Source organism: Chenopodium quinoa, unplaced genomic scaffold (genome assembly GCF_001683475.1).
Source record: "Chenopodium quinoa cultivar QQ74 unplaced genomic scaffold, ASM168347v1, whole genome shotgun sequence".
Taxonomy (NCBI): Eukaryota; Viridiplantae; Streptophyta; class Magnoliopsida; order Caryophyllales; family Amaranthaceae; genus Chenopodium; species Chenopodium quinoa.
Genome location: NW_018745000.1, coordinates 4,323,005 through 4,334,679, shown reverse-complemented (window position 1 = coordinate 4,334,679; position 11,675 = coordinate 4,323,005). Strand labels below are relative to the sequence as shown.

The following is an 11,675-nucleotide window of genomic DNA, read 5'->3' as shown; positions in this document are numbered from 1 at the left end:
AGCTCACCCCCAACTCATGGGTGAACATTTTGAGTTACATCGCCTCCTGCGAGCTCCAGAACATAGCTCCAAGCTTCTCCGCCTTCGCTCATATGCATTACTTGAGCAAGGCACCAGGTGGTCATGGGGCATGGTACACTCTTTCCACCTTGCCCCAGTATTTGATGAGTTTGGACAAGGTGTCCAAATGGTCCGGGTGGAAAGATAAGTTTTATTTGATTTCTTCTCCAACTCTAAGACACAACCGGACACTGCGCTGGTACAACAGGGAACCAACTCTTCTGTGCAGCAAATGCCCTCTCATGGAGCTATCTACTAAGGCTCGTGAGAAAATAATGGAGCCGGGTTTCTTTGAAACCACTACGGAGCCCGTGGGGGATGAGACTCATATTATAGTTCCAAAAAACTGGATCCCCCACCCGGACTACTTAATACTCCAACGCCATATCCCTTTTGGTTTGAGGCTCCGTCGAAGTATAAGGTCCAAGTATCATCTTCAGTAACCATTAAGTCTTCATCTGAAAATTTGTTGTCATGTATTGGCTTCGAGTCTTCTATTGGGAAGTCTGCTAGAAAGTCTGACACCACGGATCCTTTGATAGCTTTTTGTGGCATGAACCTTACATCAAACTGGGCTAGATTGACTATCCATCTCGATATGCGTCCATTGAGTGTAGATTCCTCAAATAGATACTTTAGTGATCTAATCGGGAGACTACGAAGACGGTATGCACTAACATATAATGTCTTAACTTGGTTGTGGCCCACACCAAGGCGAGGCACAACTTCTCGAGTGGCGTATAGCGTGCTTCATATTCGAGCATCTTCTTGCTTAGGTAGTAGATTGCATTCTCTTTGCCTTCTACTTCTTGTGCTAGCATAGCTCCCATTGTCTCGTTGGTAACTGTCAAATATAACCTAAGAGGTATTCTGGGAAGTGCTGGTGCTAATACGGGAGGATTTGCGAGATAGGCTTTGATCTTTTCAAAGGCTTTTTGACACTCGTCATCCCATATTACTGGTACATTCTTCTTGAGCTTTTTTAAGATTGGTTCACATATTGTCGTCAATTTTGATATTAACCTACTTATGTATTACAACCGGCCAATAAATCCTCGAATCTGTTTCTCAGTCTTGGGCGGTGGCATTGACATGATTGCTTTGATCTTGGTTGGGTCTACCTCTATTCCTCTAGAGCTTATGACATATCCCAAAAGCTTGCCTGAGGTGACTGCAAAATCACACTTAGCTGGATTCAACCTCATATTATATTTTCTTAACCTTTCGAAAAAATTCCTTAAAGCTAATTGATGGCCTGGACGGTCTTTTGATTTTACAATCATGTCGTCGACATATACTTCGACTTTTTTATGCATCATGTCATGGAGTAAGGCAGTTGTTGCACGTTGGTAAGTAGCACCCGCGTTTTTCAACCCGAATGGCATCACCGTGTAGCAGTAAGTGCCCCATGGTGTTATAAAAGTTGTTTTCTCCATGTCTTCTTCTGCCATGAGAATCTGGTTGTAACCTGCGTACCCATCCATGAATGAGAGGAGCGCGTGATTTGCCGTGTTATCTACTAAAATATCGATGTGTGGAAAAGGGAAGTCGTCCTTTGGACTTGCTTTATTTAGATCTCGATAGTCGACACACATTCTTACCCTTCCATCTTTCTTCGGATCTGGGACGGCGTTGGCGAACCATTCGGGGTATTTGGATACCTTGATGAAACCTGCAGTTATTTGTTTTTGAACTTCTTCTTTTATTTTAAGAGCTACATAGGGTTTCATTCGAAGCAACTTTTGTTTTACAGGTTTCATTCCTGGAATTAGTGGTATAGTGTGTTGAGCTATTTCTCTATTAATGCCTGTCATATCTTCGTATGACCAAGCAAATACATCGATAAATTCTTTAAGTAAGTTAATTAAATTAGTTCTTTCTTGTTTATTCAGTGTTAATCCGATTTTAACTTCTCTTTTATGGGTTGAATTATTTGAGATATCAACCGTTTCAGTTTCTTTAATTACCGGTGTTTTCTTTTCGAGTGTTTCCATTGCTTTAATAATTTCTTTGTCTTTTTCATTGTTAGTTAAGCAATGCTCGTCATCTTGTGTTAGAGAAGAACACGAGAAGTAAGGAGAAGGAGAAATATTATTATACTCTGAGATCATTACATCAAAGAGTGATATGTCCTCAGGGACTTGATCACTAACTATCACTAGTGGAAAAAAGGCCATCCGTAACGGGCAAAAAGGGCCCATCCGTAACGGGCAGCGTCCGTTACGGATGGCCATTGTTATTCGTAACGGCCACTGTCCGTTACAAATAAGGGGTTATTCGTAACTAACATTTCAAATGTCCGTTACGAATAATGGGTTATTCGTAACGGACATTTGAAATGTTAGTTACGATTAAATCCTTTTTTGAATTAAAATAAGTCCTTATTCGTAACGGGCACCTCAAACGCCCGTTACGAATAAGTGATTATTCGTAACTGTCATTTTAAATGTCCGTTACGAATAAAGTTTTATAGTATATAGTTAAACACTTAAATTAATTAAAACCTATTATAATAAACCTATTCCTGTAAATACACAATTATACCGAATAATCTTTCGTAAAAATTAATACGACGTAATATAAAAATTGAAGTAGTAACACATTACAAATAAAAACTTGTATAAATTTATCCAACATATACAACATACAACACTAAAAATATTACTTTGTTCTACCTAAGCTAATAGTTATGCATTCAATAAATATTTACTTCTAAAGTATTGCGCCCATGGTTCTCGAACCACATTCAACTTGTCAACATCACCAGGGCTGCCCTTGGAAAAAAATCCTATTGAAAAAAAAAAACATATGAATGAGGATACAAAATAAAAACAATCCATAAAAAAAAACAATCATTAGAATAAATGTGATGGTCCAAATTATAGAAATAAAACTCAAAATATAGAAATAAAAAACATAACATCCTTAATTAACTTATATTTTGATTTCTATGATTTGAAATCAATGAAACAAGAGCATTTACTCACTTTTAGAGCGTACAGAACCAAAAAGGTTTCAAAATTGCACTAAGGGACTTCTATCTTTCCCATCTTTCATTATTGGTCCAAATTAACACAATAAAACACATAAAATCCTTAATTAACTTATTTTTTTATTTCTATGAATTGAAATCAATGAAAAGTGAACATTTCCTCACTTTTGGGAGCGTATAGAGCCAAAAAGGCTTCAAAATTGCCTAAGGGACTACTATCTTTCCCATCTTTCATGTATTGGTTCAAATTGACACAATATAACACATAAAATCCTTCATTAACTTATATTTTGGTTTCTAAGAGTTGAAATCAATGAAAAGTGACCATTTACTCACTTTTGGGAGCGTATAGAGCCAAAAAGGCTTCAAAATTGCCTAAGGGACTTCTATCTTTTCCATCTTTCTTGTATTGGTTCAAATTAACACAATATAACACATAACATCCTTAATTTACTTATATTTTGGTCTATGAGTTGAAATCAATGAAAAGTGATCATTTACTCACTTTTGGGAGCGTACAGAGCCAAAAAGGCTTCAAAATTGCCTAAGGGACTTCTATCTTTTCTATATTTCATGTATTGGTTCAAATTGGCACAATATAACACATAACATCCTTAATTACCTTATATTTTGGTTTTTATGAATTGAAATCAATGAAAATTTACCATTATCTCACTTTTGGGAGCGTATAGAGCCAAAAAGGCTTCAAAATTGCCTAAGGGACTTCTATCTTTCCCATCTTTCATGTATTGGTTCAAATTGACACAATATAACACATAACATCCTTAATTACCTTATATATTGGTTTTTATGAATTGAAATCAATGAAAAGTGACCATTTACTCACTTTTTGGAGCGTATAGAGCCAAAAAGGCTTCAAAATTGTCTAAGGGACTTCTATTATTCCCATCTTTCATGTATTGGTTCAAATTGACACAATATAACACATAAAATCCTTCATTAACTTATATTTTGGTTTTTATGAGTTGAAATCAATGAAAAGTGACCATTTACTCACTTTTGGGAGCGTATAGAGCCAAAAAGGCTTCAAAATTGCCTAAGGGACTTCTATCTTTCCCATCTTTCATGTATTGGTTCAAATTGACACAATATAACACATAAAATCCTTAATTAACTTATATTTTGGTCTATGAGTTGAAATCAATGAAAAGTGATCATTTACTCACTTTTGGGAGCGTATAGAGCCAAAAAGGCTTTAAAATTGCCTAAGTGACTTCTATTTTTCCCATATTTCATGTATTGATTCAAATTGGCACAATATAACACATAACATCCTTAATTACCTTATATTTGGGTTTTTATGAGTTGAAATCAATGAAAAGTGATCATTTACTCACTTTTGGGAGCGTATAGAGCCAAAAAGGCTTCAAAATTGCCTAAGGGACTTCTATCTTTCCCATATTTCATGTATTGGTTCAAATTGGCACAATATAACACATAACATCCTTAATTACCTTATATTTTGGTTTTTATGAATTGAAATCAATAAAAAAATTTACCATTATCTCACTTTTGGGAGCGTATAGAGCAAAAAAGGCTTCAAAATTGCCTAAGGGACTTCTATCTTTCCCATCTTTCATGCATTGGTTCAAATTGACAAAATATAACACATAACATCCTTAATTAACTTATATTTTGGTCTATGAGTTGAAATCAATGAAAAGTGATCATTTACTCACTTTTGGGAGCGTATAGAGCCAAAAAGGCTTCAAAATTGCCTAAGGGACTTCTATCTTTCCCATATTTCATGTATTGGTTCAAATTGGCACAATATAACACATAACATCCTTAATTACCTTATATTTTGGTTTTTATGAATTGAAATCAATAAAAAAATTTACCATTATCTCACTTTTGGGAGCGTATAGAGCAAAAAAGGCTTCAAAATTGCCTAAGGGACTTCTATCTTTCCCATCTTTCATGCATTGGTTCAAATTGACACAATATAACACATAACATCCTTAATTAACTTATATTTTGGTCTATGAGTTGAAATCAATGAAAAGTGACCATTTACTCATTTTTGGGAGCATATAGAGCCAAAAAGGCTTCAAAATTGCCTAAAGGACTTCTATCTTTCCTATATTTCATGTATTGGTTCAAATTGGCACAATATAACACATAACATCCTTAATTAACTTATATTTTGGTTTCTATGAATTAAAATCAATGAAAATTGACCATTATCTCACTTTTGGGAGCGTATAGAGCTAAAAAGGCTTCAAAATTTGCAAAAAAAACTACTAACCTCCTATAAGACACCTTTGCACTCCAAGTGAGAAGTAACAATCTCATTACATGTATCTCATAATGTAGTAGCCACATTCAACGCCTCCTTGTTGTTGAGCGCACTAGTATATATAACAAATAGTTAAAAATTTTGTTTTCAAAGTGAACAATGTATAACAATATGGGGTGAGTAGTGTATTTACCTTCATTTGTATGAATTTCAATTTTTGCCTATGTGATTTCAATTCACTCCCTGTGAGATTCGCCTGATATAATTTATAAGCCCTACAAAAATAATATATATTCTAACACTTTGAACAAAATAATCTACAACATTCTTTTGCAAGTTTTCCAATTATTCCCAAAAAAAAAACATGTATAAGATATGGCAGAACAAGAACCTGAATAGAAAAAAAATGATATGCATAAATAGAGAGACTTGTAGCCTACAGCATAAAAAGCATAGAACTGATCATAAATGATCAGCATATAAAGCAATATGCATAGAACTATAGAAGTAATCAGAACTGATCAGCATAGAACAATGATGGCAGTGAACATGATAACAAGCGGGGACTCGAGCAATAAACAGAAAAGGCCTGAAATGAACTGATCAGAATTGATCGGAACTGAAATTTCAGAACTGATCGGAAATGAAATTTCAAAACTGATCAGAAATGAAATTTCAGAACTGATCGGAACTGATCAGAACTGAAATTTCAGAACTGATCGGAACTGATCAGTACTGATCGGAACTGATCAGAACTGAAATTTCAGAACTGATTGAAACTGAAATTTCAGAACTGATCGGAACTGATCAGAAGTCTCTTTGCCATAGCAATGCCAAGGCGAGCTGCCATTGCTTCCGCCAATTTCACCGAATCAGAGGCTACACATTTATTCACAGCAGCAACAACTATCTTACCCTCCTCATTCCTGATAATCGCTCCTAAACCCACCTTAGCCACATCAAACAAAGCGTACTACCCCAGGGCAAGGCTTCTGCCAGGTGCTATGAGACGCTACACCACATCCCCTGCTCACCCCACCAACAACCCCCTTATACTTCCCATAATCTTCCACCAATTTCACAAAACCCATTACCCCTACCACGCTGCTACTCCATGGATTATCAAACACCATAGAATTTCTGTAGGCCCACGCACCCCAAGCAACAGCCATGAAAGTAAGAAAGTCTTTATTACTCACCCATTACCCCCTCTAAGGTTTTATTCCTGAAATAATTATTTTACCATTCAATATTATTATAATTACAGTATTATTTATAACACTCTTTTATAATTACAATATCGTGTTACCCCTCGCATTTCCATCTAGTAAAATGCAAAGTTATACTACAGATATCTACTATGGAGTATATTAATCTACCTTAATTATTCAATCTTGCTATATAGTTGTGCTTTAATTATGAATTTATTTATGAAAAATCAAATTGACTTTTCAGCAAGAAATAAATTAGAATCTTAATTCGAATCCATCTAAAACATTATGAATATAAGATTTATTTCCACCCAATGGAAAAAATCAAATTAAACATGTAAAATCAATCAATTAATTCGGAATTTTTTTTTTAAAAAAACCCTATAATTAAGTAATTGCAATTAAACAAATTGAAACAAGGGTTAAGAAATTGGGGGAGGAGATAGAAATATAGCATCAAATTGAGCTTACAGGAAGCTATTGATGGGAGTTTCTTGAGCAGGAAGGGAGAGCTTGAGCAGCTTCAATGGACAGAGCGCTGCTGCGTGAGAGGGAGTAGAGAGCGCAGCTGAGTCGCGACGAGAGAGTGCACCGGAGTTTGGAGAGGATCAAGCTGAGGAACGACCTGAGTTGAGGGAGCTGAGGACCACCGGGTTTTGGAGAGGACGAGCTCAGGATCGGCCGGAGTTCGGGGAGCTGAGGTCCGAACTGAGCTTCAATATTATTGGAGAGAGAAAGGGGAAATATTTTGATGAGAGAGAGTGACGAGAAAGGGGAAATTAAAAAGTTAGGGTTTACATTGAAAATCTATTCGTAACGGACATTCCTTGTTAGTTACGACTAGTGGGTTATTTGTATCGGGCAAGACTTGTTGGTTACAACTAGTTGGTTATTTGTAACGGGCAAGACTTGTTGGTTACGAATAAGTTATTATTTGTAATGGGCAGAATTCTGCCCGTTACAAATAATGGGCAGAATTCTGCCCGTTACAAATAATAACTTATTCGTAACGGGCACTAATCTGCCCGTTACAAATATATCTTTTTCTGCTCAAGTCACAGCTTATTTGTAACGGACATTGATTTTGCCCGTTACAAATGATGTAATTGTAACGGGAAATCATATGCCCGTTACAAATAGCTTGTTACAAATAAGCTTTTTTCCACTAGTGTATTCTAGGAGAAGAAATAGGAGGGGGAGGTGCTACTACTAAAGATTTAGAAGACTCTAGGGGGAAAGACTCTGACTCAGACTCAGACTCAGACGACTCTTCAAACATCGGCCCTTGCCCTGTCGTGATGGATATCTTCCTTCCACTTGGAGTAGTCACTTTGATAGTCTTGCGCCACCCTTGTAGCGATCCTTCAGCTGGAGAGATTAGCATCGAGGGATCGTAGCTTTTGCTTTGTAGGACTGTTTGAATGAGCGAGGAGTTATCTTCTTTGTAAGTTGGCTCATTCTTTTCTCGCCCAAACAGTAATCCCATGACGTTAAAGTCAAAGAATGGGGGTGATTTCTCCTTATGGATATGAGTTGGGATTTCATCTGTGAAATAACAATCCAAGAAAATCTCAAATCCCGGTTGTCTTATGCCGTTTACAACAAATGGCTCGGGAAATTCATGGCATGGATAGTCCTCTCCTTCTTTTATAAATTGACCATTAAGTGTAAGAGGGTACTGATCCATTGGGATTGCTTTCTTTTGAGTGCGAGCGTCTCTACGTGCCTTTGATTTTTCCAAAGCTCGCTTGAAATCTTTCTGAGTTGGTTCGAAACCAAGTCCGAAAATGTCTAACTTAGGGAGGCCAGGTGACTCTAGCGATTTTGCCATTCCTTTCTTCTTTCCTAGGGTCATCCCAGGAAAATGTCCTTGTTTCTTCAGCATAGCATTTACAACCATGTTGGAATGGGGGTCATGGGAAAGAGGGGTCCTTCCATCCTCCTGGATTAAGGAGACTTCTTTGTTAAAGCCCCATAAATCTTCATCATCCTCGTCGTGCTCCACATTAATGATTGGATTCTCTATAGACTTAATCCTTATAGGCGATGCATCGATGGTGATAGGAATTCCCCCAACTATAGCTTTTACTTGTTGGTGGAGAGATGAGGGGACGACCTTTAGGTCATGAAGCCAAGGGCGTTCCAACATCAAATTGAACGAAGATTTAATGTCTACTACTTGGAAAGTAATAGCATGTTCTATTTATCCCGCCGTTACATTCAGGGTAATTTTTCCAAGAGCTTGATGACGAGTGTTGTCATAGGCCCTTATTCCTTGTGTAGACGGAGTTAAATCTTCGTCCCTTATGCCTAGCATCCTCGCAGTTCTAAGTGGACAGACATTGATGGCCGATCCATTGTCTACAAGAGTCATAGGAACATTCATCCTCTTGCAAACTACTGTGAGGTTTAATGCCTTGTAATGTTTGTCACCTTCTGGGGGTAAATCCTTGTCAGAAAAGGTGACTAAATTAATTGGACTAGGAAGATCACTTGTGAGGAAGTTGGCTAATCCCTCAGGAGTAGTGTTAGAATCTATCCCAATTTTGTCCAAGGCATTCATTACAACCAACCTATGTTCTCGAGATGTTGCCAAAAGTTTCCATACGTTCATCTCAACTTTTGTCTTCTTAAACTTCTTAACAATATCATTATCTTCAATGATAGGTTTGGGAACTTGTTGTGTGGTTGACATAGGTTGTGTTGAAACGGGAGGTTGCATTCTCCCGGATCTTGTGAGGACGTCTATCGATGAGTCTTCTTCAGCCCAAACGTCATCCGTGGCGTACGACACAGAAGGTGGAGATCCTATTATGTCTTTTAGATAGACATCTTCTTCATCACTGTCCCAAACTCCATTGATGGTTGCATCATCTTCTTGTTGCACTTGGACTAGTTTCTTTTCATCAATCATTTTCTGAACCAAATCCTTGAATTTAAAACAGTTTACTATAGTGTGACCCCCTGATTTATGATACTGACAGAATTATCTATCCGTCCTTTTCAATGATTCGAATGGTCTCGGTTCGAGAGGTTTGATCTCGCCACTCTCGGAGAGCATTTCGAACATTTGTGCATATGGGATCCCAATTGGAGTGTAGATTCTATTACTCTTCTTGGGTTTTCAGTGACTTGTAAAGGAAAATGCTTTTAGGTTCATCTTTCGGAAGTGGAACCTCGTCACATTTCTTTTGGGGTTCCTTTATAGCTTTGAGAGCTTCACGTAACAAATGTGATACTTCCATCATAGATAGCGTGAGCAATTGTATATCTTCTTTACTTGCCGGTTCTGGAAGGTTGTCTTTGACATCAAAAAAGGTTTCCTCCTCTTTTTCTGTGGCATAGATTTCTTTGACTGGTCTAATGAGAGACGAGGGGTCAACCTCGTTTTCCTAATCAGAGATAGCCAGGGCATGAGCGAGAGGTGCATTATCAATGCTTGGCTTCTTACTGGCAGGGGGCAACGACAGCTTGTTGTTGTCGATTAAGTCTTGGATAGCTTCCTTAAGCTTCCAACAGTTTTCGGTGAGATGGCCCCTACCTTGGTGATACTTACAGTGTGCATTGGGGTTCCAATTAGCCGACCTCTTTTCGTCTGGTGGGTCCCCAAACGGTCCAATAGGAGTTATAAGACCTTTTGCATTTAATCGATCAAATGCGGTGTCATAACCTCATGCCAATAGGAGTAAAGTTCCTCCTAAATGGTTTCTTTTGTCCTTGATTATTCATAGCAAGGACTTCACCTAAATTAAAAGTGCTAACATTGTTTGAGTGGGTGGTTTTGGAAGAAGAAGGATTGTCGTTCTTCTTTCCTTTCCAGCCACTATTAGAGTTATTGTTGGCAGCTTTTAACTTAGCCAGGTCGTCTTCAATATTGATCCCAATGTCATAGACAGCCTTGAAGGTATGGAGATTATTTTGATACTTGAGATGCTTGGAATATTTTTCTTGAAGATTTTTGATGAACAATCTTACAGACTCTTTTTCACTTAGCACCTCGATCATCTTAGCTGAGGTTTCCCTCCATTTGTTAAAGAAAGAGGTGAAGCCTTCGTTCTCTTTCTGTTTGAGGATCTCAAGTTACCTATGGTCAGTCTCAACCTGAATGTTGCACTTGTACCTATCAACGAAAGCGTTTGCTATGGACTCCCAGGTAGAGGTCTTTTCTTTCTCAAGAGAAAAGAACCATTGTTGGCAAACGGTCTCGAGAGATAGTGAGAACAGAGAGGGGAAAACTTTCTTATCGATACCCTTAATACTCATTATTGTTTCGAATGCTCTTAAATGAAAATAAGGGTTATCAGTTGCTCTGAATTTTGGGATGTCATTGGCATTGAACTTATGCGGAAGAAGATCTTTGTCCACCGAGACCCCTTGTGATGTAAGTCCTTGAAACTTATAGTCACTAGACATCTTGCATAGACTCTCTTGCATGAGGTCCATATGTTTTTGCTTCACGGGATCATCGATCTTGAGTGCTAGGAGCTTCAGTGTCTCAGTCACGGTAACTAGTTGGTTCCTAAGCTCATTGACTTCTTCTTATGTTGCCATTATATTCTTAGCTTTCCTCTTGCGAGCTATGGGTTTGTCAAAAAGTTGGACTTGTACAAAGAGGTTGTCTTTGATTAACCGTCCTTCCTTTCTTGACCACGCGCTGAAATTTAAACCATTGTACATTTTAATTACTTGACTCGAATCAACTTGACTTTACGGTTTATTTTAAGGAGGAAAAAATAAAAAAATGGGTGCATATTTTTGGCAAAAATAATCATTCATATTTTTAGGGAACTAAGTATAGTTTTTTAAATTGGAGGATTAATATCTGACTTACCCCCCTAAAAAAATGACGGAAAAAAACGCGCACGCAAGACTCTCTTAGACATGGTCAAAGTGTGTGTATTGGTGTGTGCGTTGAGTGTAAGTGACATGCTTGGACTCTTGTGTAAAACCATAGGACTTAGTGCATAAACTCGATTAACGACTCAAACAAGTACTATTGACAGCGAAACTTAACCGAATTAATTAGCAAACTGATTAATTAGACATCAGGTGATGACTCGACCAATAATCTGAACTATCGGCCAAACGACAGAACTGGCGTCACACTGTGCAGCTTGGCGCCAGACGACAGAGCTGTTGCCAGGCGCCACAC

General features: G+C 37.7%; 1 long non-coding RNA gene across 1 annotated transcript; it reads right to left on the bottom strand.

Moving 5' to 3' along the window:
- Positions 1-2,655: 2,655 nt before the first annotated feature.
- Positions 2,656-7,353, bottom strand: LOC110707511. The gene is made up of 4 exons (XR_002508517.1): positions 6,995-7,353; positions 5,506-5,587; positions 5,322-5,424; positions 2,656-2,848 (listed from the first exon to the last, which is right to left on the bottom strand). It is a non-coding gene; the product is annotated as an uncharacterized LOC110707511 (long non-coding RNA).
- Between the last annotated feature and the right edge of the window lie 4,322 nt (positions 7,354-11,675).